This window comes from Oryzias melastigma, linkage group LG2 (genome assembly GCF_002922805.2).
Source record: "Oryzias melastigma strain HK-1 linkage group LG2, ASM292280v2, whole genome shotgun sequence".
Classification (NCBI taxonomy): Eukaryota; Metazoa; Chordata; class Actinopteri; order Beloniformes; family Adrianichthyidae; genus Oryzias; species Oryzias melastigma.
Genome location: NC_050513.1, coordinates 8,558,690 through 8,564,274, shown reverse-complemented (window position 1 = coordinate 8,564,274; position 5,585 = coordinate 8,558,690).

The following is a 5,585-nucleotide window of genomic DNA, read 5'->3' as shown; positions in this document are numbered from 1 at the left end:
TAAGATGTTCCACGCCGTGATCTACCGCTAGGGTGTTTCACGTCGTGCTCTACCGCTAAGATGTTCCACGCCGTGATCTACCGCTAGGGTGTTTCACGTCGTGCTCTACCACTAGGGTGTTCCACGTCGTGCTCTACCACTAGGGTGTTCCACGTCGTGCTCTACCACTAGGGTGTTCCACGTCGTGCTCTACCACTTGGGTGTTTTACGTCGTGCTCTGCCGCTGAGGTGTTCCACCTCCTGCTCTACCACTAGGGTGTTCCGCGTCGTCCTCTGCCGCTAAGGTGTTCCACGTCGTGATCTACCGCTAGGGTGTTGCCGCTAAGGTGTTCCGCATCGCGCTCTACCGTTCAGGTGTTCTGCGTCGAGCTCTACCGCTAGGGTGTTCCGCATCGCGCTCTACCGTTCAGGTGTTCCGCGTCACACTCTGCCGCTGAGGACAAACACATTTCTTCACATGGGTGTACTCTGCAGCACAGAATCTTGCATTTAAATGTAAGTGATTACTTTTGTTTTAACATGACTTTTTGAAGTTATAAAACTGACAACATGTATTTCCAAGTGCAGGCAGCTACGCGCTAACATAGCTGACCAGTGAGAATTCACTGTGTCATCGAGTGGAAGTAACGTCCAAATTTGAAGACACTATATTTCAATAACTCTCCGTTTAGTTGGCTAAATGTAGGGGTAGGGAGAAGCCGTAGGGATAGAAGAGGAAGTTGAATTCGACCATAGATGCACTATAGTTTAAAGAAAATATTGGATTAAAATTAAAAGTCCTATGATCCACCAGACATTATTTGTGATACACGTCAGAGTTCTGAGAAGCAGACAGCTGTTGGTAAGTGCATAAAAAATTGGGATGATGTCATGGTAACAAAGAACATCTGGTGATAACATTTCATGTGAACGTTTGGGTCTTGTTTATACATCTTTCCACTGATTTATGTGTTTCTGGAACGGTCTTCACCTTGAGCAAGCTGTGTCTGTTTCACCTACAATTGGATGGTTTTTCTTGTCCTGCAGAGATTTTTTTTTTCATTCTGTGGAACGACACATTTTCGATTTAGCGATCTGGCTGGCCCAAAGGAAAAAAAAAAGAAAGTGAGCGCTTTAGGCGCTCCTGTGGTGTGCTGTGATGACTTTATTTATGGGGAACAGAGCGTGGCTTTACTTCATTTCATGAGAAATGATAGTAATGCTGTGAAATGTTTCTGGAGGCTGTGGGCTAGAAGAGGAATAGTTTATTCTGAAGGGAGGACGGCTTTACGACTTGTTTTTTCCCCAGGATGCTGCTGTCAGTCTTCGTTTTACAAGTCTTCTTATTGCTTTTATACTGCCCTCGTGTGTAGGAGGTGTGTTTGTGTGTGTGGCGCCGATGTGTTTCCTCACATCATAAGGTAGCAGCTTATTAAAGCCGTGCCAGCATCGTCTTCTATCCTCCGCCTCTTAAGTATTTAGTGTTGAGGGTTTAGCAGCTCCTCCACATTGATTCCCGCCTCATCGAGGTCTCCACATGGGTCACGGCCATTAAACGTGTTGATATGAGGAGCTGGCCTTTTTGACACGCTGGTGTGTCAGAACATCCTGCTCTGGCTGAGGTATTTGTTGGGTTTTTTTGGAGTGGAGGGGGAAATTCAGAGAGCATTCAAGCATCTGACGAGACTTGATCTGTTGTCCATTTAACCCTTTCACACTGACAGTCTTTGGATTACCAAAAGTCTTTAACTGTTTATGCAAACACTGAAGCTCTAACTAATTCGAAAGCAGAGAAAAGCATCTTTGCGCTAATATGTAAACACTAACAATAAAATTATTACCACAAACCTGCTTTAATTAATGTAAATCCTTTGGAATTACATTATTTGGGTAAAGCTCTTCCAACTGACGCAAAATGCAAGTAATATTCTTTAACCATTTACGCAATTGACGTAATTCCGATTAACACGATTTACGCAATTATCGCGATAATTTGAAAAGTTACAGTAGCTCAAAGAATGTGTTGTTTTTTTGTGGTGACAACTTCGGTAATAAAGGTTTAAAGCTCTTCTCAATGATGCAAAATGCTAAAAGGACTTTTTAGCCATATATGCAATTAATGTAATTTAGTTTAACAAAAAACACGATTACCACAATTATCGCGATAATTGCGTCAATCAGAACTGTAAACATTTGAAGAATTACAGTAGTTCTAATAATTATGTTTTGGTTTCACTGGTAAAAACTTCAATGATCCAAAAATGCTAATAAAACTCTTTAGCCATTTTCGCAAGTAACATAACTCCACTTAACGATTAACGTGATTCACACAATTATTGTAATAATTGCGTGAATCAAAAGTGTAAACACTTGAGAAGTTACAGTAGTTCAGAAAATGTGTTATTTTGTATCGCTGGTGACGACTTTTGCAACTGAAGTTTAAAGCTTTTCCAAATGATGCAAAATGCTAATAAACTCTTTAGCCACTTTCGTAATCGATGTAATTCAGTTTAACGATTAAGGTGATTCATGCAATTATTGCGATATTTGCTAGAATCAAAAGTGTAAACATTTGAAGAGTTACGGTGGTTCAAAAAACATGTTATTTTGTATCGCTGGTGAGAACTCCGGTAATAAAGGTTTAAAGCTCTTATCAATGATGCAGAATGTTAAAAAGACTTTTTAGCCATTTACGCGACTAACGTAATTAAGCTCAACAATAAACGCGATTAACACAGTTATCGCGATTAACACAAAAAAAATTGCGGAAACAGTAAAAGAGTTACTGTACTTTGAAGAACGTTTATTATTTTGTATCACTGGTGACAACAACACAAATAAAGGTTTTAAGCTCTTCACAATGATGCAAAACGCTAATAAGACTTTTTAGCCAATTTCTCAAATAGCGTAATTCAGTTAAACGATTAACGGAATAATCACAATTAACACAATAATTGCGATTAACGCAATTTTAAAAAGAATTACATAAATAGTTAACGAGCTACGCTAGATCAAAGAGCGCGTTTTGTATCAATGGTGACAGCTTCAGTAATAAAAGTCTAAAGATCCTTCCACTGATGCAAAACGCTAATAAAACTCTTAAACCATTCAGTTGAAGAGTTATGGTGGTTCAACGTAGGATACAATTTGCATTTTAAAAAAATATAAAAATGTTCTTGCGAGACTGAAACATGAACTGCATTATATCAATGGATAACTGAGTTTTCTTAAAAGATGAATTTTTCTAACCAAAAAATGAATTCAAAATGCTAAAAGTATATCTTATCTGTGATATATTTACTGTTATCTTATAGTATGTCTCTACCTCTCCTACTGGTCAAACATGCTCACATGAAACATCACTTTAGGCTGATGACCATGAATCACACATTAAGTCACCAAAGCCTTGAGTGACCTGCTGATTCCATTCGTAGTTTGCTCCAAATCTGCTTCATATGACAGTATCAAATACATATATAGACCCACTCCAATGAAAACTAAATCTTTAGTGTTTTTAACATGTTCTTTTGTCGTTTTTATGACGATGGAGGACATTCAATTCAATTTTATTTATATAGCCCAATATCACAAATTCAATTTGCCTCATTGGGCTTCATGCCTGTAGTTTTTACAGATGCACAGATGGAGTCATAAAATATGCACAATTGTTAAAAACTAAACAGACTATAAAGAACGGTCATCCCTGTCCTTAGACCCTCCCTCGCGGTAAGGAAAAACTCCTAAAAAAACCTGAGTCAGGAAAAAAAGAAGAAACCTTAGGGATTCCCACATGAGGGAGAGATCCCATCCCAGGACGGACAGGCGATACCAGAACGGTTAAAGAAAAGTTAGCTGCTAAAACTGCATATATGAGTAGAGTTCATTCATATAGAGCTGAGGGACGAGTGATGATTAAGTCCATAGTCCAGATGAAGCAGAACTGCAGTCCACGACCAGGAGCAGGAGGACAGACGACCCACCAGGAATCACTCCCACTCAGAGATGCAGGATGGTGTCGGGGCTTCATCCAGATGGGCGGGGCTTCGTCAGGATCACCAACAATTCTCCCGGAAACTGCAATCTCTCCCGGTCTCCCACAGGGGAGTCGGAGAGAAGGAAAAACATGTGAATTATGCTGCACCACCAACAAAGGCATACAATTAGAAGTAAATAAAAAAGTAGAGGAGAGGAGAAGTAGATGGAAAAGAGGACAGAGCCCCAGTGCACCATACTTTCCCCAGCTTCTAACTTCTAGCAGCCTTCTATGTTATTATGTAGAGAATATACATATTTCATAATTTATATTGCAAGCATATATTGGAGAAGTATGTGATTATAATAATTATTTCCCCAAACTTCAGAACAGTATGGGAGCATTATGTTAATTATTCTATGATTACTGGCTAGTCTGGCAGAACGCCTGTCCAAATAGGAATGTTTTAAGGCTAGTTTTGAAGGTAGAAACTGTACCTGCCTCTCTGACATGAGCTGGGAGCTTATTCCATAGAACAGGAGCTTGATAGCTGAAGGTTCTACCTCCAACATAGATAAAGAAAATTAAGCTAAGTATTTCTTTATTCAAATCGTGAATGAGGAGCAGACGAAAAAAATAAAAAACAATTTAAGATTGTGACATAGAAAATACACTGGGCGGGGCCACAAGCTCCCTGCTCCGCCCCATTCTAATGCATTCACTTGAGTCTAAAACTGTAAAGTGTGAAGTAAAAAAAAAAACCTACAGAAGAAACTTCAAAAGAAACTTTTTGATGCCCTGCAAGTTTGTGGCTGAGAGCAACAACGCCCGCCTGCCTGTCTCATCTAAAAGCATTAGAGCTTTCATCCGTCATTGTGAAGAAAGAGGCTGTGATGTGTGTTTTGACTCTATCTGGGACACGCGCGCTCATTTGTGTACACGGGGCTGATGCTCCGACAGGTCTTGTCTCCATATCTTATGAGCAATTCATGAAGGGACATGATTCACGTGTCAGCCGAGTTGCAGGAAGAAAGAGTTGGCTCGCTGGGGCGTAAATTACGAGCAAGCATTTTTACTTTCCCAGAGAAAGTCAGACAAACAAGGTTAATACCATCATACAAATTAATCTCAGGGGAGCAGCGTGTTGCTTTGGTTTATTTTGTTGTTGAGCTGTAGTGGTCCTCCAGAGCTTCTGTAGAGCTACATAAACGATGGCCACCACCTCTGAAAGCCTATTTTCTTCTCACTGGCCAATTTCCAGACACTTATAAATAGCAGCTCTCTCTGCCGAGGAAAACTACATCAACATCTTGTTGTGAAAGCCCTGAAAGCGAGGAGGCATACCAATCACCATCGAGTATCAGCGCTGATTAGACGGGATGGCGTCAAACCCTGGATGAGATAAAAACACCAGGAGCAACTCAACGGTGGATTTAGTCTCAGTTCCTCTGGTTCGGCCTCCACTCTAGAGAGTGAAAGAAAACGAATTGACCATCCCAACCCCCCTTTGACCAGACCCTCACTGCCTGAGCAGCTTCTACACGCCGCAGAAGTCCAACAACAAAACACCGCTCGGGTTCAGGTCAGGGAGGCCATTCCTACCAATCACGCCCCTCCAGGTGCCACTGTCATT